The sequence below is a fragment of the Leopardus geoffroyi genome, chromosome X (assembly GCF_018350155.1).
Source record: "Leopardus geoffroyi isolate Oge1 chromosome X, O.geoffroyi_Oge1_pat1.0, whole genome shotgun sequence".
Classification (NCBI taxonomy): Eukaryota; Metazoa; Chordata; class Mammalia; order Carnivora; family Felidae; genus Leopardus; species Leopardus geoffroyi.
Window position 1 is genome coordinate 37462814 of NC_059343.1, and position 25531 is coordinate 37488344.

General features: G+C 39.5%; 1 long non-coding RNA gene across 2 annotated transcripts; it reads right to left on the reverse strand.

Annotated features, from left to right (window-relative positions):
* Positions 1 to 1260: 1260 nt before the first annotated feature.
* Positions 1261 to 23489, reverse strand: LOC123594746. Of its 2 annotated transcripts, none has more exons than XR_006710866.1 (3): positions 23137 to 23489; positions 22631 to 22716; positions 1261 to 1473 (listed from the first exon to the last, which is right to left on the reverse strand). It is a non-coding gene; the product is annotated as an uncharacterized LOC123594746 (long non-coding RNA). The 2 variants fall into 2 exon arrangements; XR_006710865.1 differs by lacking the exon at positions 1261 to 1473 and adding an exon at positions 18847 to 19554.
* Positions 23490 to 25531: the final 2042 nt, after the last annotated feature.

Sequence of the window (25531 nt, forward strand, 5' to 3'; positions counted from 1 at the left end):
TTTATTCACTTATCTATAAATTCATTTCCTCAACAAATATTTATTGAGTGCTAGATGCCATACCTTATTTCAGGTATGAGGATACATCAGTAAAAAAAAATAGTCAAATATGCCTTCATTTATGGAGCTCAAATTCTAGTACAGAAAGACAGGAACAAACAAAATAAGTAAAATAAGAGGGATATATATATATATATATACACACACACACATATAAGGATATATATGTGTATATATATATGGGTATATATATATATATATGTATATTGTGTGTGTGTATATATATATATATATATATATATGAAAACAACAGGTGCTATTGAGAAAAAATAAAATCGGAAAGCACTGAAAGGGTATTGTACTTTTAAATAAGATAGTCACGGAAAGCCTAACTGAGAAAGTAACAGTTGAGCAAAACCTAAGGAATGTGAGAGCCAAGTGTATATCTGAGGGAAGACTATTACAGGCAGACAGACTCGATGGCCTTAGATGGCAGTGTGTGTCTGTATATATAGGGAACATTAAGGGAGACACAGTAGCACTGGAAAAGAGTAAGCAAGGTTAAGAGTAGTAAGAGTATGGGCCAGAGTAATAATAAGGGATCAGACCGTGACCTTAAAGGCCATTGTAATGACTTTGGCTTTTATTCTGAATAACCTGAAAAACCACTGGGACATAAGCAGACAGGTGATGTAGTCTTACATGTTTTTTTTTTTAATTTTATGTATTTATTTTGGGAGAGAAAAAAAACACACACACAAGTGGGAGAGGGGCAGAGAGAGAGAGGGAGAGAGAGAGAGAGAGAGAGAGAGAGAGAGAGAGAATCCCAAGCAGGCTCCGTACCGACAGTTAGATGTGAGGCTTCAAACTCATGAATCTCGAGATCATTACCTGAGCCGAAGTCGGACACTCAACTGACTGAGCCACTCAGGCACCCAGTCTGACATGTTTTAAAAAGACCACTCTGACCTCTATGTTGAGAATACACTACAGGGGGATAAGGATGGAAACAGATAGATCAGTTAACTTGAAAAGGCTTTTGCAATAATCTAAACAAGAGATTATGGCTGTATTAGTTTCTTTTTGTTACTATAACAAATTATCACAGACTTAGTGTCTTAAAGCTATCCAGATTTATTATCTTACAGGTTCTAGGTCAGTAGTCAGGTACAGGTATCACAGGACAAAAATCAAGATGTTGGCTGGCTCTGTTCCTTTCTGGAAATTCTAGTGGGTGAATTTATTTCCTGCTCATTTGGGGTTGTTGATGGAATTCAGCTCCTGTGGTTGTAGGATTGAGGTCCCTGTTTTCTTGCTGACTGTAAGTTCAGGGCTATCCCAGCTTGTAAAGGCCTCTCTCCAGTCTTTTCACATAGCCCCTTATATCTCAGAACCAGCCACAGCGTGTTGGATGTTTCTCATGCTGCCATCTCTCTAACTCCTCTTCCACTGTCACATCTTTCTCTGACCCACCTAGGAAAGATGCATGTGATTAGATTGAACCAACTCAGACAATCCAAGTAATCTCCCCATCTCAAGGTTCACACTCTTAATCACATCTGTAAAATCCCTTTTGCCATGCAAGGTAACATATTCATAGGTTCCAGGGCTTAGGGTGTGGATATCATTGGAGAGGGGGTAATTATTCTGCCTATTACAGTGTCAATTTGGATCACAGTGTAGTGGTAGTGATGGTGAGAGGGAGTAGATTCTGGAGATATATATATATATATCTGTATATATATATATATACATACATATATATATATGGGTAAATTGCAGATATATATATATATCAGTATATATATCAATTTATATATATATATATATATATATATATATATATATATATATATATCAATTTACATGTGATCCAGATCTGGACCATTCATTCTCAATATCTGAGTGTTTGTTCAATAAAGGACAAATAATGTCCAACAAAGAGAGATGGAAGATGTTTGGGAAAAGAGGAACTGATGAAGGACCTCTCCTGCAAGTTGGGAGAGGTGGGCGCTGAGATGTCAAAGCATCCAGAAGGAAGAAAGATACGTGCTCTTCCTAAACAAGACAGAATGAAGTTGATGACTTTAAACACAAACATCCTCTGAGATGGTAGAAAGTGATAGGTGAGGGAATGCAGGCTGGATTGAAATTCCAAGAGTGTGGACTCACCTTTGTTCATGTGCTGCGTTCCCTAATTACGTTATTTACTTCAGTTCTGTAACTCAGGTCCTTCATATTTTAAGAGAGAATTTCAGGCTATAATTCCATATTTCCCTTGGTGGTGGGAAGGGTGAGGAGTAGGTTTGGGGGACTCTGGCTAAGTCTTGGATGGATGGAGTCTTTTAGTTTTTTCCACCTGCCTCAGAGTTTCTCAGGTATTTTCTTCCAAAGCGATGCCTTTTCTAACAATACCCTTGTTCCTATACATGGATAGAATCAGCTATGAGTCTTCCATAGCCCTGAGAAGAGGCATTATCGCTAACAAAACCACTTGATTGCTTCTCATTGTAAGCCCACATTTTGTCTCTCCTGATGGGAAGATGCTCCCCTGGAAACCGGATTTCTTAGTAAGTATGAAATCCACCGAAGCATGGTACAGCAGGCTGGGAATATGGGAGCCGAACACCTTCCCATTGTGCTGTCAGGCTTGTCTTGACCAGTGTCTAGGAGAAATGATGTGAGTCACCTTTGGCAGAAGCTTTAGGAACCCATGCGAGGCTCTTTTTTTCCCTTCTGCCCTGGTGACTGGCAATATTCTACATTAGTGGCAGCTCCATCAGCCTGAGACTCAAAGTGAGGCTGATGGTAACAGCATAGCCCCAAGCCATCCTTCTAGAATGGTCACAAAAATGAGAAATCGACCTTTAGGCTACTGGGGCTGGAAGGTTGTTTATTACTGTGGTGTACCCTGGTTTATCTTGATTGGCACAAAACTCTTCTATTGAGTGCAGGATTGTGTAACCCACCAACTCAGCAACCAACTAAAGAAATGCTATAGATGATGCCCCCCGCCTTTGCTGCTTTAATTTCAACATAAGGTGATATATTTGCAAAGACTATGGTGACTTTCGCTTCATTTCCCCCCTTCCCTTCCATTGTTCTTTCTCTATCTTCTACCATACCTCTTCATCTATCACGTTAGAGATGTTAAGACTCTTTCTTTTATTCTGTAGGAAAGCGTCACCCATGCTTGGCCCAAGGATCTGCAAAATTACATATCATCTCTTTCATTACAGGCATTGAGACATTTTTAAACGCATATTATTCAACAAATGATGGTCTCAGTTCCAGTGCATAATAAGAAAATGGAAAACCCAATGCATTTTCTGCCTATGCCTGTAGAAACAGACAACCAGTGATTTATTTTATCATAATAAAAAAGTATTTATGCTGTGATTCATGTCTCTAATGCGGTGTCATTATTCTGTGGCTGTGCTAACTATAGAGGAAGAGTTGTTTATAGTCACAGACAGAGCGTCAGACTGAGACCCAAGAGTTATTCCAAGAACGGTGACAAGAACAGCGTGTGTTAGAAGAAACTGCCCAGCTGGAAGTAGGATTGTGCGAAGTAGAAGTAACCTAAATATTCTTTCTATTATCCTCTGTGCTTTTCTTCTCTCAAGGGAGAATTTCTTTTGTGTGGTCTTTATCAGAGCAGCTAGCTCTTTCATATTCTACTCCTTAATGGTGACTTTTAAAAATATCTAAGTTTGTGATGAAATCACTCTCTAAAGATCCCTTTGGGATTTCCACAGAAAAAGGAAGTACACATAGCTAGCTTGAGAGTATACACAACAGCCTGGACAGGTCTGAACCAGCCACAGAACATGAACATTCAGTGTGTATTCTTCCTACTTGACCTCTTCTAACAAAGCCTTAGTATTCTCTTCCCTTGAGACAGATAGAATAACTATGTTTCCAGAATAATGCTAGGCGACTTGAGTTTTCTTTAGAAAGTCATACATTTGGGGCACCTGGGTGGTTCAGTCGGTTAAGCGTCTGACTTCAGCTCAGGTCATGATCTCACGGGTCCACGTCGGGCTCTATGCTGACGGCTCAGAGCCTGGAGCCTGCTTCAGATTCTGTGTCTCCCTCTCTCTCTGCCTTTCCCCTGTAGGCAGAGGCCATGACCGAAGTTGCTTTGACCCCTTCTCAATTTTCTACCCCAATGAAAATGAGATGAGGGTATAAACAAACATTGGTGTTTATGCAGCTGGTATCCTGTTGGCATCATTTTAAACTTTTTGATTAAAAACAACGTAGGGGTTTGTTGTTGTTTTCGATGCTGTTTGAAAGTCGGGCATCTCTGAGAGGCAAGGGCAACAGGGTTATTTACTGTATATGTTTGCTGACATGACTTTGCCTTTGACCAGAGTGGCGCAGGACTAACTGACTCAAACTTGTGTTAAGAGTGTATTTGATGGGGCGCCTGGGTGGCTCAGTCGGTTAAGCGTCCAACTTCGGCTCAGGTCAGGATCTCATGGTTTGTGGGTTCAAGCCCCGTGTCGGGCTCTGTGCTAACAGCCTGGAGCCTGCTTCGGATTCTGTGTCTCCCTCTCTCTCTGCCCTTCCCCCTCTCACGCTCTGTCTCTCTCTCTCTCTCTCAAAAAAAAAAAAAGAAGAATAAATAAAATGAAAACATTAAAAAAAAGAAAGTCATACTTTTCAAAAGAATGATATATAACAAACACCCATATTATCATGTCCCCAATTTTAAAACTGTTCATAATTTCTATATTTCTTTCTGACCTTTGTATGTGTGTGTATTTTTTTAAACACGTTTTATGTGCATCTTTTATTTTTAGAAAAAAAAATAGTAAGATGTAAAATTCCCCTTTGATCTTATCTCCAAACCTGTTGTTTTCTCCATTTCCTAGAGACAGCCACTATGATAAGTTGATATTCATCCATTTGAGTACCTTAACATACATCAATAGAAATCCAGAAACAAGATGTAATATTTCTAGGGATTTTGAAAAAATTATATAAAGAGTCATTCTATACATTTCATTCTGCAGCTGTTTTTTTTAAATTTATATTTAATAAATATAATAATATTATAAACATAATAATAAATATATAATAAATATCATATTGGGGCACCTGGGTGGCTCAGTCAGTTGAGCAACCTACTCTTGATTTCAGTTCACGTCATGATACCAGGGTCGTGGGCTCGAGCCCTGCATCAGGCTCCGTGCTGCATGTGGCACCTGCTTAAGATTCTCTCTCTTCCTCTGTCCCTCTCCCCTGCTTGCTCTCTCTCTCTCTCTCTCTGTCTCTCAAATAGATAATAAATTTAATATTAAGTGTTTTAGACCTCTTCTTATTGATTCACATACCGGGGTCCCTTTCTTTTATATAGATAGCAATGCATTGCATGAAGATTTCTTTATTAATTGGCATTTGGGCCATTCCTAAACTTTTTGCTGCTTCCAACAAGGGTGTGATACACATCTATTTGTGTGTCCTCCTGTGTGCATGTACAGATGTTTCTGTCGGGTGTGTACCCAGAATGGGAAATGCTGGGTTACAGGGTTAACACCTTTCTCATTTTACAGTCATACTGGTGTCCCAAGTGGCTGTGTTCCAGGTTACATTCCCACAAGCCCAGTATAGGATTATCTGTTTACCCATCCTCCTCCTGTATACTGGTGATTGAATGTTATACTTTTTAATTATGGTTAGTCTGGTGGGTAAAAGATGCTCTCTCATTGTCGTTTTAATCCATGTTTCCATGATTACTGGTCAGACTGAGCATCTTTTCATATATTTATTGGCCATTCATGTTTCCTCTAAATTCATTGCATGTCTACATTATCTCTGCCGATTTTTTCTGGCACACAAAATAAGTACACTCAAAAAGCATTTATACATAAGAAGAAACCGAAGAAGAGGGAAAATAATCTTCAGTCTTGTTTATTAGTGCGATTCTCCTGCATTTATCTGTAAAGAGTGACTGCATTGTACAATTTCATCCTAGGAAGAGAACATTACATCATCACACTCATTGACTGCCTAGCTATGCTATTTAGTCACAAAGCACCTTCAAAATGGAACAAAAAAAAAAAAAAACTGTGTAACCTCCTTCAGAATTAAAACATTAACATGCTTTAAGTACACATCACTGTGTAATGACGAAAACATGGGCTTTGAAGTCGGAAGGAGGTGACTTCCTCGTTCAGCTACCTCGTCAATTTCTTTCTAGGGAAAACTTGGGAAGAGCACTTAGCATCTCTGAACCTCCGGGATATTTTCTTACTTTACTTGGTCTTTCCAGCACCTGGCTCAGCGTTCCCTCTCCATCCCCTTCTTTGTAATTATTCCTGGTGACTTTACCATCCATTTTCATGATAATTCTACAGCCTGGCTTCACAGTTTTTTTTTAAGTTTATTTATTTATTTTGAGATAGAGAAAGCACAAGCAGGTGAGGGCAGAGAGAAGGAGAGACAGAATCCCAAGCAGCTCCCAGCCATCAGCACAGAGCCTGATGCGGGGCTTGAACCCACAAACCATGAGATCACGACCTGAGCCGAAGTCAAGAGTCAGAGGCTTCACAGACTGAGCCACCCAGGTGCCCCCTGGCTTCACAGTCTTAAGCTTTTCCATTTTGACACCCTTTGTCTCTCTGATAGTTTTGCCAAATACAGAATTTTGGGTTGACTCATCTTCCCCCCCAACCCAGCAACTTAATATGTCCTCTCTCTGTTTTCAGGCCTCCTTGTTTTTATCATAGAAAGCAGTTGTTAATCTTATTGAGGCTCTTTGTGTGTGATGATTGACTTTTCTCTTGCTGCTTTCAAGATTCTCTCTTTGCCTTTGACCTTTGACAGTTTGCTTATGGTGTGTGGAGGTGTGGATACCTTTGAATTTATGCTACTTGGATTTCATTGAGCATGTCGGATGTGTATTTTAACCTTTTGCATGAAATTCGTGAAGTTTTCAGCCATTATTTCTTCAAATAGTCTTTCATTCTGTTTCCTGTCTCCTCTTATTTTGAGACTTCCAGTATGTGTATGTTGATGTGTATGATGGTGTCCCACACCTCTCTAAGGCTCTGTTCAGTGTTTTTGTTTGTTTGTTTGTTTGTTTTCATGTTTATTTATTTTTGAGAAGGAGAACAAGAGGGGAAGGGGCAGGGAGAGAGGAAGACAGAGAGTCTGAAGCAGGTCAGTGCCAAGTGTGATGTGGGGCTCAAACCCACAAACTGTGAGATCATGACATGAGCTGAAGTCAGACACTCAACTGACTGAGCCACCCAGGTGCCCCTGTTCAGTGTTCTTAAATTATATTTTTCTTTCTGTTCCTCAGACTTGAGAAACTCAAATGGCCTTTATGCAAGTGTGCTGTTTTTCTCTGATACCAGCTCAGACCTGAGGTTGAGCTCCTCTATGACATTTTTCATTTTCAGTATTGTACTTTTCAACTCTAAGTTTTCTATTTGGTTCTTTTTATTAAATTTTTTTTAACATTTATTTTTAGTTTTGAGAGACAGAGAGAGACAGAGCAGAAGCATGGGAGGGGCAGAGAGAGAAGGAGACACAGAACCCGAAGCAGGCTCCAGGCTCTGAGCTGTCAGCCCAGAGCCCGACGCGGGGCTCGAACCCATGGACCATGAGACCATGACCTGAGCCGAAGTCAGACGCTTAACTGGCTGAGCCACCCAGGCGCCCCTATTTGGTTCTTTTTTTAACATCAACTCTATCTCTTCGTTAATATTCTCTTTTTGGTGGGACATCATTCCCATACTTTCCTTTAGTTCATTTCTCATGGTCTTCTTTGGTCCTTTCAATATGTTCAATGTAGCTGATTGAAAATTAGGGGAATAGGTCCAATGTCTGAGTTTCCTCAAGGACAGTTTCCATTGACTGTTTCTTTTCCATGTATGGGCCATATTTCCTTGTTTCTTCTCACGTCACATAATTATTTGTTGAAAACTGGAAATAGTAGACTGTGGTAACTGGAAATCAGATTCTTCCCTCTCCCCAGGGTTTGTTATTGTTGTCGCTACTTGTTGTAGTTGTTATTGTTTGCTTAGTCCTTTTTATAAACCAATTCTGTAAAGTCTGTCTTCTTTGTCATGTGTGGCCATAGACGTTTCTGTTCTGTGGGCTTAATATTCAGCTAATGATTAGACTGAAATTTCCTTAAATGCCTGGAGCCAATAATTCTCCTGGTCTTTGCAGACGACTCTGTATGTTTTGAGCTGTGCCTTCAACACTTAGCCAGGTGTCTTATGATGTTATCACAGCTTTCACTTTCTGCTTGTACAGAACTTCAATGCCTGCTAAAGGTGAGCGTTTGTAGCCTTCGCAGATCTTTCCTGGACGTGAGCACACTCTTGGGATTATACACTGCCCCGTGCATGTGCATGGCCTTATAGATTCTCAGGGAAAGTGCTGGAGCTTTTCGAAGTTCCCTATGACCATCTTATTCTCTAACTTTTCTTTTTTTTTGTTTTTTTGGCTAGCTTCTTGTTTGCTCCAATTGTCATCACTACCTCCGCAGCCTCATTGTTCAACAATTGCTGCTGATTATTTTCACAAAGGCCTCCAGGGAAAAGGCTGTTTGCACTTAGTGAAGTCTGAGTCAAGCCAAATAAAGACAAGCTCTGAGAATGGGGATTTCTATGTATCTGCCAGACAGATCAACTAATGACAATTCTCTGAAAATGGTGTTTTGAAGGGGTTCCTAACACAATCTACCCTGTCCAGTGTATGCGAGGCTGTTGGTTTTCCTTATGATTGTGTGGCTGCTGGAATGTGAACAGTGAAAATAAATGTTCTTCAGATAGTTGCAAGCCTTTGGTTAATTTCCAGAGTTCTGCAAACATTGATTTTGACTTTTTAATTTTACTTATTTATTGAGAGAGAGAGAGAGAGCGAGTGTGAGCAGGGGAGGGGCAGAGAGAGAGAATCCCAAGCAGCTCCACGCTGTCAGTGCAGATCATGATCTGATCTGAAATCAAGAATCAGATGCTTAACCGACTGAGCCGTGCAGGCGCCCCTTGACATTTTTGCCAGAAATCCCACTACTTTTATTGGGGGAGGGGGATTGGCTTTGTGGAGGTCCTTACACTCTGCCTTTCTTACTGGCATCATGACCGTTCGTCTAATATTGATTGATTGCTACATCTGTGTTCCCATTTCACTTGACCTTCACCCGATTTTCCCTCGATGCTTACCTCAAACTCAATATATTTTAAATAGAATAGTTTCTTTCCACAAATTTGCTCCTTCTTCCCATGTCCCTGTTAAAAGCTTCACTTCAAGGCCAGAGAAAATTAAGTTGGCAAAGCAGATGGAGGAGTCATTAGAATGATAGTAGAATCTAATTATAATTATCTGTTTTAATCTGGCACTGCTGGGTGTGAAAAGAATAAAAAGATTAGAAGTTGAAAGTTTAGGAATGTGACTCACAAGATTAACACCAAACTCTCCCCTGCCCTCATACTCTCTGACTCAATTTAATAATTCTCTCTCCTGTCTGATTTTTTGCTCCATAGACCAGGTGACTTGTGACCCATCTCATTAAATCCCAGGAACATAGCAGGTGTTCAATAAAGGACTTTTTAATAATACTATAAAATTTAAGTAAATAGCATAAATTATTTATTATTTATTATTTGACTGTGGTTATTTATATTTATAGCCATATATTTTATTTTAATTGTTTTTTATTTATTATTTGTATTTTATTCTGTCTCTCTCAAACCAGAGATCTAGCCTCATTCCCAGCTAGAAACTTCCCCCAAAAGTCATGAATATAATTACCTCTTTCAATATTTCATTGACATGTCAACCTGAATTATATACCAAAAAGAGCCAAAATTAGAATTTGGTATAAGACATAAGTTCTAATACAATTTCATGCCTCCTTATGGGCATTCAGTAAATATTAAATGTGCTGGGAGTCCAACTAGCAAATGATGGCAAGTTTGACTCCCAACATCTTTGCTATTATCCAGCTTTGACATTTCATAGAAATTGACATAGACCACTGGAAATCAAGGACAGGCATCTGCCCAGTGAGATAAACGACAAAATTATTAAGCAGGGAACTTGGTCCATGGTGCTTACGTAAAAAAGCAAAATCTGTCACTTAGGTCTTTAAGAAAAATTTGCATTGAGAGTCTGAAGACAAACTCATATGACATAAATATATCTAAACTGTTTTCATGGTGGAATTTTTTCACATTTCTTTATTATTTCCATGTATGTGTTTGCTTCTATGCATGAGAGAGAGAGAGATTTGAATATGTTTATCTTCTGTATTTTCTGTTCAAGCTAAAAGCTATAAAGGCTGGGGCGCCTGGGTGGCGCAGTCGGTTAAGCATCCGACTTCAGCCAAGTCATGATCTCACGGTCCATGAGCTCGAGACCCGCGTCGGGCTCTGGGCTGATGGCCCAGAGCCTGGAGCCTGTTTCCGATTCTGTGTCTCCCTCTCTCTCTGCCCCTCCCCCGTTCATGCTCTGTCTCTTTCTGTCCCAAAAATAAATAAACGTTGAAAAAAAAAAAAAAGCTATAAAGGCTGACAATAGAACATAAGAAAAGAATGGAAATTCATTAACAGACACCTAGTATAAAATACTTAAAAGATTTAAACACTACTTGGATTTATTTTGTTTCCTTATAGCTAAGTAAAAAAGAAAAATACGTTTTCTGAGGAAATGAATTCTTGGAAAATAATAAATTAGTATTTATTGCATGAATGAATGAATGAATACTAAGCAAAACTTTTTGCCTTAAAAAGTAAGTGAAATGGGGCGCCTGGGTGGCTCAGTCGGTTGAGCGTCCGACTTTGGCTCAGGTCGCGATCTCACTGTCAGTGAGTTCGAGCCCCGCGTCAGGCTCTGGGCTGATGGCTCAGAGCCTGGAGCCTGCTTCCATTCTGTATCTCCCCCTCTCTCTGCCCCTCCCCCGTTCATGCTCTGTCTCTCTCTGTCTCAAAAATAAATAAAACGTTAAAAAAAAAAAGTAAGTGAAAGGATGATACTGCATGTTGGTAATTAAGTAAATAACATTTTGGTCTTTTGCAAAAACATAATCAAATACACTGTTTAGTATGTTACTTAATGTCCTTTATTAAACAATATATTTCTTCTTTTTAGCCCCTTATAAAAATTAGGGCTATAGTATTATATATTAACTGGCTGAAGACATGTCTTGCCAAGGTCCAAGCACACTGTTTTTTAAATTAATTTTTTAAAACTAGGTATAATTTACAAATTGTAAAGTGCACAGATCTTAAGTGTATACAACTTGATGAATTTTTTACCCACGCTAAGATATAACACATTTACAATGTTTCATTAGACTCCCTCCTATTCTCTCTGAGTCAAAAACCTTGCCCAAAGGCAACTGCTTTCCTGACTTCTTGTGATGTAGATTAATCTTCCCTCTTTTGGAATTTTATATAAATGGAATCATACCTTATTTACTCTTTTGTGTGTGGATACTTTTACTCCACAATATTTATATTGTTGTGTGTAGCTGTAATTTATTATTTTTTTGTTGCTGTGTTATGCTCCACTGGATGAACATAGCCCAAATTACTTATCCAATCTACTGCCGATGGACAGTCGGCTTGGTTTTCAGTTTTTTACTGTTTCGAATACTGCTCTATACATATTCTTGTACATATCTTTTGTAGATATAAGCACACATTTGGGGGGGTTGGACCAGAACTGCTGTGTCAGAGGGTATGTGTATATTTTGCTTTAGTAGATACTACTAAACAGTTCTCCAAAGTGACTGTACCAAATGTTCGTTTCCATCAGCAATATATGAGAATTCTATTGCTCTACATAATCCGCATTGTTTTTTAATGATGTAACTCAGGAACATAGGTCCTCTTTATTCGTTTGAGTTTTATTAGAAGCAAGTTTTTTTTAAAGTCACATTTCAACTCATTCTAAACCTATTTCAGTTGATGGTGGTAAAGGCATTCTCCCAAGTATAGTAAAACCTTGGATTGCGAGTAATTTGTTCTGCAAGTGTTCCGCAAGATGAGCAAACATTTCTAATAAATTTTAACTTGATAAACCAGCGATGTCTTGCAATCCGAGTAATAGATGATACCAAACATCACATGATCACAACTGAGCCAATGATTCTTGAAATTTGCTTTGGATTACAAGCATGTTTCTGGAACGAATTATGCTCACAAACCAACGTTTTACTGTATGTGACCCTTTTATAACTGAGAAACCCAGATCCCTTTTTCAATGGAAGTGATGATACAGACTTCTACAACAGATTGCTTTGTTCCCCAGGTCTGTGAATGAGAACAAAATCCCAACTGAAATTTCTGTTTAAATACCCAGTCCATTCAAGGAAAATAGATACATTGCTTCATATGCATGAAATAAAACAGCAGACCAATCACCTCTTTGTGATACCCAAGTAAACAGTTTGGAGAGCAAAACCTCAAGCATGACGTTCTCTGGATTGGGCCCGGATCTCCTTGATGCAGGTCTCGGCTCTTCTGTTTGCTTTTTGTTCATCTCTCAGGCAAATCCTTTTCAGGGTCAGTAAAGAATATGCAGACTTCACACTTTGCAGCTTCTTGAGTTCTTATCAGGTCTCATGGGAGTGGTTGAAGAAAACCAAGCACAGGCTCCATCGTGCTGGGATCTTCACTTAGAGTCATAGCAATTTTCAGTATATCTCATAATGAAAGCATTATTTTTAATCTGGAAGTTTTAGGTCATTACCACCAATCAGGCTCCTTATAGTCTAGCTCCAACTGTTAATAGGTACTAGTGTTAGCATAATCATTATTTTTGCTCGCTTTAAACAGTATACACTATAAACAAGAGTGTATCTAGTTAATGCTTTGAAATGTATCAGCAAAATTAGACAGCATTAAAAGATAGTTCCTTCTGAAGAAAACGTGTGGCTTCACACAAGAGTGGAAAGGTAAAACTGATTAACAGATTAAACATGATTTCATGGTTCATGGAAAACAGAAAAGCAATGCTAAATTTGGACATAATTCATAAACTTTTATATTGCTCCTGTAATCTGTATTTTCTCTTAATGATTGATGATTATAAATTGGATGCTTATGTTTTACTTTATAAATTACATCGTAATGTGTAGGATGATCAGGCCATGCACATGTAGACAGTTACAATGGCATGAAATTGTATTTTGGGGCTTGTTTCATTCAATCAGTTAACACTTGTTCATCTATCAAATGCCACTCGGTCATGTCCTGTGTGTGTATAACATTGGCCTTGTCAGTATAATGTGGAAAGTCTGTGAAGAATCCCTTCCTTTCCTCATGAGCTTGGCTTTTAAATAGAAGTGATGTCTTCCAAGGCTCACCAGAGTCACATAGTATCCAGTAGTACTGAAGGAAGAATGGTTTAAGGAGTATATCATCTTTAATACTTCTACGTGCTAAATTCTGCCTTTGAAAATCAAGACAGCTTCAAAAGATACACACAATTTGGGCTTCAAAATGCCCAGCTTGCGTATGTCCCATAAAGATCCCAGTTAACAGTTTATCTCATTAACAGCCCTTTGTACTCATCAGTTCAGGCTGTGTTTTCCCACTGGGACATCATTTACAGTGCCCTAAACATATTTTCACAACATTCACCTGACAACATCAGCTGAGAGAAAAATCTTCAGACTGCAGGGAAACATCAGGAGGCCATGAATTCTTAAACAACACACCAAATTACAAAAATGGTTTTGTGGATCTCTTTGAAAATATCCTTAACAATAATTAACCAGGAGAAGAAACAGTAGATAGTTCAAGGACTTTGACTCAGTCCCCCTCCCCAATTGAGAGGATATTGGCGGTGTTTGTGTGGTGGTCAAGCTTCATGCTTCCTGTCTACCTTGGGGTGAATGGTCCTTTCAAGTTCACATAGAAGCAAAAATAGACTAATCAAGTATCATCTGGTATAAGGTCTCCTTTAATGAGCAAATCCAAATGATTTATAATTCGTGTATGTACATGCTTTTTTAATGAGTCCCCACCAAAAAGCAATCCATTCCCTTAATAAGTAAATGAATAATTTCTCGTCTAATCTTCTTTAACACATTCATTTGTTCAATAAGTTCCTTTCCCATTGCTTTATACAGTGACCCTTCAGCTTTCGTCAGAGTTTCTGTATTGTATGTTACTCAAATTGCATTTTATTAAACTGAAAACATGGAGATGTATGATGTGGTAACTTGAAGTGTGCATTTAATCTATGGGAGTATCCCCTGGAGATGTGATTGACACCCAGTTATTGGATAGCATTTCATGGTGATCTAAGTCCTTGCTACCAAGACTGACTCAAATGAACGGTATTCAGACCATCAACATTAGTATCGCTCGGGAACTTGTTCCAGTCTCTAGGGCCCTTAATCACATCTTCTAGATGGCAATCTTGGGGGGAGAGAGAGGACCAGTTATCTTTATTTTAACAAATATTCTAGGAGAACCATCTGCATGCTAAAATGTAGGAAGCACTTGTTTAGGACGTAGCTTTCATTGTTTTAGAATATTTATTCTGCCATAGTGCCTCACATCTCTTTACCTTTGGATGGGCTGTTCTATCTGAAACTCCTCTTCCTTTTTCTTCTATAGAAAAAAGCCCACGAGCCCCTTTGGTAGCTAGTGCTTATCCACTGTTAGTAAGTTTCTTCAGGGAATCATCTCCACACCCTGAGATGCACCTTTCCTTCCCTTGAAGTTAAAGTAGATGCCTTTATGCTCACTCCCGTGGCATTCTGTGCACATGACAATAACCACATAAGCCCATTGCCAATTGTAACACAATGTAAGTTCCTCCCTCCCTCCTTCTATGGTCGACTTCTGGAAGGCAAGCATTAAATCTTATTTTGTTTGGTATCCCTGATGCTGAAATTAAAGCTTGATTTTTTTTAAAAAAAATTTTAACGTTTATTTATTATTGAGAGACAGAGAGACACAGAGCATGAGCAGGGGAGGGGCTGAGAGATGGAGAGACACAGGATCCGAAGCAGGCTCCAGGCTCTGAGCTGTCAGCACAGAGCCCGACACGGGGCTCGAACCCACAAACTTGGAGATCATCACCTGAGCCGAAGTCGGACGCTTAACCGAGCCACCTAGGCACCCCTAGAGCTTGAGTTTTAACAGGAAGGAGAAAGAATCAGTAAACTGGAAGACAGAACAATAGAAATTCCCTAAAGAGAACCAAAAGAAAAACAGAAAAAAGTCATAGAGTTCCGGGGACATGTGGGAATATAACAGAAACTGTAACATTTACTTCACGAGAATCCTAGGAGAGGAGGAGGAGGGTGGGGCTGAAAAGAACTAGAAGAAACAGTGGCTGGAAATGTCCTATGTTTGGCAAGAAACACAAACCTACAGAGTCAAGAAACTGAGCAAACCCCAAACAGGAGAAGCCCAAAGAAATCCATGCCAAGACATGGCATAATTAAACTTCTGAAAACTAAAACAAAGAAACAACAATCTTGAGAGTAGACAGAAAAAGTATACCTTGCTTATAGGGGAGAAACCATTTGTATGCCTGCAAATTTGTCTAAGCCATAGAAACAAGAAGGAAATTGAACAGTCTTTTTCAGGTGCTGAAAGAAAAGAGCTGGGAACCTGTGTATGTTCAGAGCAACTTTATCTGTAGTAGCCAAAAATCAAACACAACCCAAATGTCCCACAATGGGTGAATCACACACAATAAGTGGTACAATCCATACTATGGAATACTACTCACCAATAAAAAGAAATGAACTATTGAGACTTGCAACAACTTAGATGGATATCAAGAGCATTACGCCTAGTGAAAACAAAAGAAACTTCAAAAGGTCAGATGCTGTATGATCTCATTTGTATAATATTCTTTACATGACAGCATTATAGCGAAAAGATTCATGGTTGTCAGAAGCTAGGGATCGGGGAGGAAGGGGAGCAGGTGTACCTACAAAGGCGTAGAGTGAAGGAGGGTCTTTGTGGCAATGGAAGAGTTCTGTATCTTGATTGCAGCGGTGGCTACATGAATGCACACGCATGCTAAAATGACAGAGACCATGCACACACATTGTATCAACATCAATTTCCTGGTTTTGCTATTGTACTAGAATTACATTAGCTGTAACCACTGTGGGAAACAGAGTGAGTGTATGTGGAACTTCTCTGTACTGTGTCTTTGCAACTTCCTGTGAATCTATAATTGTTTTACAACAAAAAGATTTTTCAAAAAACCATTAGGCTTAATAGTTGGCAAAAGACAACGAGAGAGGGAATGGAATTGAGGATGATGGCAGGACTTCTAGAACCCAAGTGTCCAGAGCCAGAGACAACTCAAGAATGTGTGAAAACTGACTTGAAACTCAGAGAAGGAATCCCAGAGAAAGTTAGGGGAGAAATTTTCTTTCTGTAAGTCATAGGATGCAGAGAAGCCCCCGACTGGACTGTGAAATCCTCCAGGGCCATGATCATGATGTATTTGACAGTTGTTCAAAACAAAGAAAAATTATTTGTGGACTGAACAAATGAATAAATGAGTCACAGGGAATGGCTTGTTGGCTGCAGTCGCTTTGGGGAGGATGGAGCATTCCAGTAGGTTTCATAGAGGTGCCTGTCAGAAGCTACCCTTTAACCTTAACCTTAACCTTCTAGATTGCTGAATGTATGGTTTCTAGCATTCCAAACCTGGAGAGTGGGAAGGAATAAGATCAGGTCCTGAGTTAATACGGTCAAAGAAGTTGATCTCTGGCTAGACTTGTAGTATCAGGATCAGGAGTCTGTACATTGAGATGCTTGTTATCCTTCTGTAAGTTCTCCATTCCCCTTAGATTCATGGAAGAGTTATTTAGAAAGTTTGAATTTGTCACGAATATTATGAGGTGGAATGAACTGCTTATGTCCTGCAGAGCTCAGGAGACAAGTATAAAGACTGCATCATAGAGGTGTGGGAGATTTTCAAGCTGCACATCAGGAAGAAATCTAGGGGAGACGGTGCAGTTAATGAGGTGGACCTTCTGAGGCAGAGATAGATAGATAGAGAGAGAGAGAGAGAGTTGTCAGAGAAAGCTGTGATCTCTGTTTTCATCCCAAGAAACCTGGTCATTTCCACTGGTCCCAGGAATTGTTCAGTGTATAGATATATTAACATCATCTGATTTTCTTAGGCCTGTCTACAATAAAAGTACACAACAAGAGGATAAAATATACTTACAGCACTGTTACCCTTCTCCAGCAGGGATCAGCATGCAATTCAGAGAACAACAGATAGCAAGAATGTCCCATAAAATAGTCAACAACCTATAAAATCACTTCATGAGGAGTAACAAATAAGGCTTGATTTAAAAGCCACAAAGCTGCAGTGGCCACTTGGATTTCAAAGCTAACACAAAGTGTATTAAAAATCCATCTTAAAACATTTTTGAAATAAGGGGTGCCTGGGTGGCTCACTCAGTTAAAAATCCGACTTCGGCTCGGGTCATGTTCTCATGGTTCATGAGTTCAAGCCTTGCATTGGGCTCCATGCTCACAGCTCAGAGCCTGGATCCTGCTTTGGATTCTGTGTCTCCCTCTCTCTCTGCTCCTCCCCTGCTTGCACTCTGTGTCTCTCTTTCTCAGAAATAAATAAACATTAAAAAAAACTTAAAAAAACATTTTTGAAATGAATACTCAATCTACGTAAATTCAGTCAGTCAATGCTTTTGTAACAGTCATGTGAACTCTAGGGCATCAAACAGTCAGATGTTTGTTGAATGCCTACTGAGGCAAAGGATTTTATGTCTCAAGGATCATAGGAAGATGTAATGTTACTTGAGTTTTTCAAAAGTGTGTGTGTGTGTGTGTGTGTGTGTGTTTGTGTGTGATGAGACCTTCCAAACTTACTCCAACCAAAATATTCTTTCCTCTACCTCTGCAAACCTCTGCCCGCACAGTCTTAAAACTCATTTATATGCGACCTTAGTCCATTTAGATACTCATTCATTCTCTGAGATTGTATACAGCACTAACTATATGTCAGGGATTGTGAAGTGACAAAGGGTTCCTAAATGACGGAGAAGAAATATTAAGGAAGAAAAGTACATGTGAGCAGGTGAAGGGAAATGCAGGCCAGGGGACAGGACACTGGAGGATGGAAGCATGAAAGGGGAAGAGACAAAAAAAAAGGTGATATGTTTGGACTATCCAACAGAAGAGGGTTCTGAAGTCTGGAAAGAGATATACAGGTAACAGCAAACGTGAGTTATCCAGTGCCCATCTGAAAGGACTGTGAGTTTCCTGAGGTTGGGAATTATGTCCTCTTTGTCCCCTCCTGATTAGCCTATGCCTAGAATAAAAGTTTATGCATAGTAAACATTCAATAAGTATTGATTCGACAACAACAAAAATGAGTGAAGAAGCAGCACCTTTTTTTCTGGGGAATACAGAAATGTTTACATACCATCTGACATGGCGTATTGTATGACACTGCCTTCCTACAGAACTTGTCAAGACTTTTCAAAACCCTTGGCTGGTACCCAAACAAGAAAGTAAAAAGGGATAGAAACACCCCTGAGCCCCAGAGTCCTGTACTTCCCCTGCTCGTTCACAGTATTGCTTTCAAAGTCTTTAGAGAAATTCTTCAATTTCTTCCACGGTAAGTGGGTAAAGATGGAAAACTATGACTTTCAAAAAGAAAATGATCATAGCCTAGTGTCTTCTGTCTTCGAGTTTTTGTTCTTTTTTTACTTTTATTTGTGTATTTGGAGAGAAGGACAGAGAGTGGGAGGGGCAGAGAGAAGGATAAAGAGGGAATCCCAAGCAGGCTCCACACTGTCAGCGCAGAGCCCGATGTGGGGCTCAAAGTCATGAACCATCAGATCATGACCTGAGCCAAAACCAAGAGTTGCATGCTTAACTGACTGAGCCACCCAGGCACCCCAACTTTGAGTATTTGGAAGACTACTATGGAAAATTAGAACGTACAGTAGGTATTAATATACATATTAATGTATAGTAGGTTTTGGAGAAACCTCAGGGCTGAATGTTGGCATTTAGCAGTTCCCACCTAGAACTAGAAGCTGGAAAAGAAGCTGCTTGGGATATTTGAGAAACAGGTCACTCTTCCTGCCAATCAAAAGACAGTTACTTCCCTTTGCTCTGTGTCTGTGTAAAAGTCACTAGAACAAAAGAAAAGAAACTCTCTTAGTAGAGAATTTTGAGCTGGACCATATGACCAAATGGATGTAAGCCATACATGCTAGAACCTTCTTGCCTTTTCCATCCCACCCCATCCTCTTTGTGATACGTTTTCTGGAAGATTTTCTTTTTAGAGAGGGGCAGGGGCAGAAGGACAGCAAGACAGAATGTTAAGCAGGCTTCACACTCGGTGTAAAGCCCAAAGTCTTGGCAGCTCATGACTGAGATCATGACCATGATCAAGAGTCGGATGCTTAACCAACTAAGCCACCCAGGTGCCCCTCGGAAAGATTTTCTTGACTTCACATTCCATTGTCCACATGCGAGAAAAAAATTCAGCAGTCATTGTCTTCATTTATTTCGTAAAGCTGGTGCTTGCTCTTTCTTCTTTTTTTGCTGTCTTCTTTTCCTGTTTCACCAATAAAATAGCATTGTTAATCTTTTAAAAATACTAAGTGCTTTTGCTTTTCAACTTGTCTCTTTTCTCTGAGGTTTATTTTTGTTGTTGCGCATGTATCCTGATCTCTTTGCTTTACTCAAATACCCAGTGATGTGTGGTAAAAGGAGTCAAAAGAAAAACGAATAAAAAGCAGATTTGGAGATTTCAGTGTATTCAATTCGAGAGTAGAGAGCTATTTATTTATTGATTTATAAACATAATTCCAGCCACAGTCCTTGCTGGTCACTGGCTTGTGACAGGCTGGCCACAGAAGGATTTTATCTGGAGTAAAGAACTTGCAAATCAGTGTCAGATCTCTACTTCTTTCTACAAGTTCTATTAATGTCTCATTTACTAATGATTGTTAGACGATTGCACTAGTTTAAAAACGTCTTGCTTGCTAAAGATGGCCTAAAAGTGTTTTGACAGGAACATTAATTTTGCTGAGATAATCCAACTTGTAGTGGTATGGCAAATAAATATAATGTGTTAATGATGCCAGTTACCTTTTTCCTATATTGCAAAACTGAATCATCAGTCTTGAATAATAAAACGAAATAATCAGCTACATAAGAAATAGCAAGCTTGTTGGTTCATGTTCAAAATTTAAAACCAAAATACCTTAGTGTTTCCTGTTCACATTTGCTCCCTAGCTATACCACTGTGCTCTCCAGCTGTACATCATAACCCTTGTTTTCTCTAACGTGGAGTTCTGACATTCTCTAAAACCCTCCCCGGAAAGGGTGCCTCTGTGGGAGTACGGGCTTATTGTGACCCTGGAGTACTCTGAGAGGAGATGGGGTTTGGGGATCCTGAGATGCTGACTCTGCTCTCTCTCATGAAGATGAGGATGTGACCTTGCTGTTGTGGAGTGGGTTTTTTTGTTTGTTTGTTTTCTGTTTTTGGTCAGAATTTCAGCAGAATAAAGGGCATAATTCAAACTGGGCAATTTGGGGAGAGTTTAATAAAAGGGATATTTACAAGTACATGGGCACAAGGGATAAGAAAATCAGCAAAGGGTAGTGTAGTTCACTACATCTGGCAATAGTGAGACCTATAACCACCCTTTGGCCTAAAAAGTCAAGAGGAGGGCACAGCTGTTGGAACTCAGAGAGGAGAGCTATAGGAAGAGGGCTTCCTGACAGAAGCTGCGGGCTTCAGGAGAGAGGAGCAGTTGACCCATGGTGATCCTGTAGAAAGGAAGACCAAGAAATAAAATATCCCATCCTCATTCTCCCATTTTCCCATTTCAGCCAGCGTCCATTTGGCTGAGCCCAACGTGAAGCCAGAGGGTAATGAAGCCCATTGGTACAGTTCGTACAAGCCAGTTTCCTGGGAAGCAGACCAGGGCGGGGTCAGAATGGATGTGGGTCAAGCAATGGAAAATACCCAGCACATCATAAAAATCTCATGTTTGTAAAATAAATTTCTTAAATAGAGTAATTGGTGTAAGTTCTTCTGGAATGTAACATAAGGACATAAAATTCAGAAGGTAGTAGTATAGCAAGATCCGGCTTATTTCTCAATTCTGGAAGAATTCTACCTGCATGGAGAGTGACATAGGCAGTTCTGTATCCCATAGTAAAGCCAGAATGACAGGAAATCCATGTAAACGTAAACTGCATCTCTGCTCGTGCTCTGTGTGGTCACCTTTTTCTATAGCCTCGGTAGAATAATTAGGAACATCTATCCTAATTGTATGTTTGTCTGTGCACTGTTTCCACCCATCAATTCACAACCTACCTGAAACACTACACCTGCATATTTCTCAAACACATGTTTCATAGTACGTATATAGTTGTCCTTTAATCATGGAAATAGATATTATTTAGTTTTGCTACGGGTTATTCTTTACAAAATACAGGTGGAGTATAATTCCTCTGATGACTGCTGACTCTAGCATTTAATCTTCATAATTAATATCCATAATCATTGAATCATTGAATGTTAATAAAACGATTTGAAATATCTTTGGATGCAGAGGGAATCCTGGAACATGACCAGATGAAGACAGGAGAGATAGCTGGGAAAGAAGGAAACTGATAAGGAAAGCGGAAGTATTTAAAGGGGAAGTGTTACATTTGTATTCCTGTCGAGCCACTCCCAACATGGGGACATGGGCGCATTACCTTGGAGTGAGAGTTATTGGCCAGAGCCAGATCTAAGATCCGTGGGGCCTGAAGACTATTGTGTCATTATTACATTACAATCTCTGGCCTTGCACTGGCATAGCAGTGCCAGGAGTATTTCTGGAAGCCATTCTTACTCTTGACTGGCTAACAATACCTTAACTCTACATGGCACTGACTGTCCCATATATATTCCCACATAAATATACTTCACTAACTCTATATTAAAATTAAGCCCAACTCAAGTTCCCTCTAACAGAATTCCCCAAAATGTCTGTGGCCACTCCATTGCTACCTGGCATGAGTGCAAATGTGACAGAAGGAAAGTTGTCCTGAAAGGAGTCAATGGCTTACCTGACTATGGTTAAAATAGCTTATTTTGCAATTTTTACTAAAATACGGGATGTGAATATCTTGCTCAGGCCTCTTCTATGGACTTGGAACTGTGCAAGCTTTATTAGCTTCATGATAAATCCACATTTAGGTAATTGAAATAAACTGGACAGGACCTCACCCTCCACCCACCGAGGTAATAGGAAGAGGATCCAAGGCCAAGTTAGTTCTGCTGCTTTTTCCATAGAATGAAGGTAGAATCTGGAAATTCAAGTTCTCAGTCCTTCCTTTTCACCACTTATGGTAGCTTAGATCAGTGGGTGTGCGGAGCGCCTGTGGCTAATGGCTATGGTAACTTTCTCTTGTATTCATTTATTGAACAAGTATTTTCTAATTGTCTATTATGTGCTAGCTACTATTTGATGTGATGGGGATAAAATGGTAAGTAAAACAGACACAGTCTCTTGTCGTCAGTGATCTTAAAGTCTAATGGAGGATATAGACAACTTACTTACCATTACGTCTTTATGCAAAACAGGTATGTGAAAAGTCATGGAATAATTCATCTACCATCCTGTACATACCTTGGCACCAGAGCACTGGTGATCCCTGAAAAGTACTTCTCTAAAGCCCCATCTATGGCCTTGGTATCTCTGATCTCTTCTTATTCCTGAAAAATGAGAGAAAAAGAAGACAAGAATTTCAAGAAGTGGATAATGTAGAAATGGAGAAATCAACTTCTCTCCAAATCTTTGTTCTTTCTTTTAGAATATCTAGTCTTGTGCTCCTTTGGACTATGGACAACATAGAGGAGGTATAGTCTTCTACACTCAACCAATCATCAGTGGTGGATAATAAGAGAATAGGTACCATGTGAGACGTCTTCTTTTAGGCTCTCATATCATTCCTATCGGAGTGGCTGCAAAGCATTTGTAGGAAATGTAATGGCTCTCATTATTGAATGGCATGAAAGACAAAGACTTCACTCACTGTTCACCCGTGCCTCAGACTTTTAGAAAGCCATCTAATTTCTTAGTACCTCGTGTGCATAGCAGTGAAACAAGGTCAACTATACAAATTTCTTACTTACAGCTGTGCATTAGCACGATTTCCAGAAGGTTTGTCTATGGTTGGGATGAGTTAAGCACCACTCCATGGGCCATAAGAAAGAATAACCATACAAAGGTGTACGTAACAACAACAACAACAAAAAGCAATGAATTAAAGAAGGAAATCTTAGGGCAGGAAGAGATTTAATTAATATTGAATATTGAATCAATATTAACATCAACACTTCCACTGATCAAGTCATGCATTATCTATTCTCATGGGTCTTTGACTGCTTGACTATTGTCTGTCTTCAGATATACCTTCCCAAGAATGTTGGTATTCTGGAAATGGTGATGGGAATTCCACCGTCAGGTAAAAATTGTACTGATGTCATAAATATGAAAATGATTGTTTCTGCCAAGCATCCTAAGTTTCGGAAAGTCTGTTAAACTCTCTCTAGGCCAAACCTATATGATCTTAAGAAGCACTAAAGCATGGGAAAAGAACACTGAGTCTGAATCCTGGCTCTGCAAATTTCTGGGTGTATGTGACCTTGGACGAGTTACTGGACATCTTTGAAGTACAATTTTCCTAACCTATGAAGTAAGGTTAACAATAGCTCTTGCAATAGAATTGTTTTGATGATTTAAAAAAATTTTTATATTCACTTAAAGCATGTGCCATAAGGTAGGTGAAAAGGGAATGGTAGGTATTACCAATTATAAATTTTAGCACAATAATAAGCTATTTTTTTATCATTTGTTATTTTGAGTGCTTAAACGTTGGGCTAAGAAAGACTTTCTCATAAGATTATTATGATCTGTAAACGTGAGCCAGCTTCTCTATAGCAATTATTTTGCTGGGAAGTAAGCAAGGTCATAAATCAATAATGACTCTTGCAACCTCAGGACTTATTGATCTTGCTGTTTATCTTCTGTAATGTTCCTGGAAAACCCAATTATTTTGGGAAGTTACCCAAACTAGTTTACCCATTATTCTGTATTAGTGTTATTAGTAACAAGTTATGAAAGCATTTGATTGATTTTCTTGAAAAAACAACCCCTTTATAGTACAACAGAGATGTTATTTTATCCAATAGATTGCTTGACATATTATATATTTTTTAAAAGAACAAATTGGGATGAACATCTAGAGATTCTTTTCAGTGCATGTATTTATGATAAATTCTGCTTTTCTGGGCACTGCAGTTGAGCGTTAAAGAGTGTGTTAGCTAAGAAAATCTCTAGGAATACATGGGCCCAGTTCATCTTATGGGGCTGGCCACTGGCAATGATTTCAAGTAGAAGTATCTTAAGAGTCCTGGTTTTGTGGGTGCCTGGGTGGCTCAGTCGGTTGAGTGTCCGACTTCGGCTCAGGTCACGATCTCATGGTTTGTGAGTTCGAGCTCCGTGTCGGGCTCTGTGCTGACAGCTCAGGGCCTAGAGCCTGCTTCGGATTCTGTGTCTCACTCTCTCTCTCTCTCTCTCTCTCTCTCTGCTCCTCCCCTGCTCACACTCTGTCTCTCTCTCAAAAATCAATAAAGATTAAAAAAAAATTGAAAAAAAGAGAGTCCTGGGTTTGTTCCCCAATACTCAGTGTAATGCTTGGTGTGGAGTAAATGCCCAGTAAATGTTTGTTGAATGAATGAGTAAATGAACAAATGAACAAATAAAATCACGAAAACATAAAGAGTTACCAACTATAAATTCTTGTGAGGGTGGTGCTACTTCCCTTCCCAGTGCAAATGTTGTCTTGGATTTATAGACATGTTTAAAGGTGTATGTCTTTCACACTGGATTCTATTGACAAATTCAACTGCCTCTCTCTGTTCCTTCTTTCGGTTTAGTTCATTGGTTGACAAGCGGTTGTCTCTGACACGTACAAAGCTTTCTTTTGTGATTGTGAGGTACCTTGAATTTGAGCCTAGTATTTGTAAGGCCAAGGGGAGCTATTTATTAAAACAAAATGCGGGGGCGCCTGGGTGGCCCAGTCGGTTGGGCGTCCGACTTCAGCCAGGTCACGATCTCGCGGTCCGTGGGTTCGAGCCCCGCGTCGGGCTCTGGGCTGATGGCTCGGAGCCTGGAGCCTGTTTCTGATTCTGTGTCTCCCTCTCTCTCTGCCCCTCCCCCGTTCGTGCTCTGTCTCTCTCTGTCCCAAAAATAAATAAACGTTGAAAAAAAAAATTAAAAAAAAATGCGGTATGAAGGAGGGTAGTAGTTTCCCAAACTGGGCTAAGAATCATGGGACATATATGTTAAAAAATGCAAATTCCTAACCATCATCTGAGAGTCTCTGAAGGCAATATAACCAAGTGCTTCTTATGACCAGGCAGGTTGGTCAAAGGCTAGGATAGCAGACAAAATCATCTACCTTATCAGAAGACTGATGGGGCTTACTTGGGATAACGATCTCCCTTAGCTTCTGTTTTCTGCTAT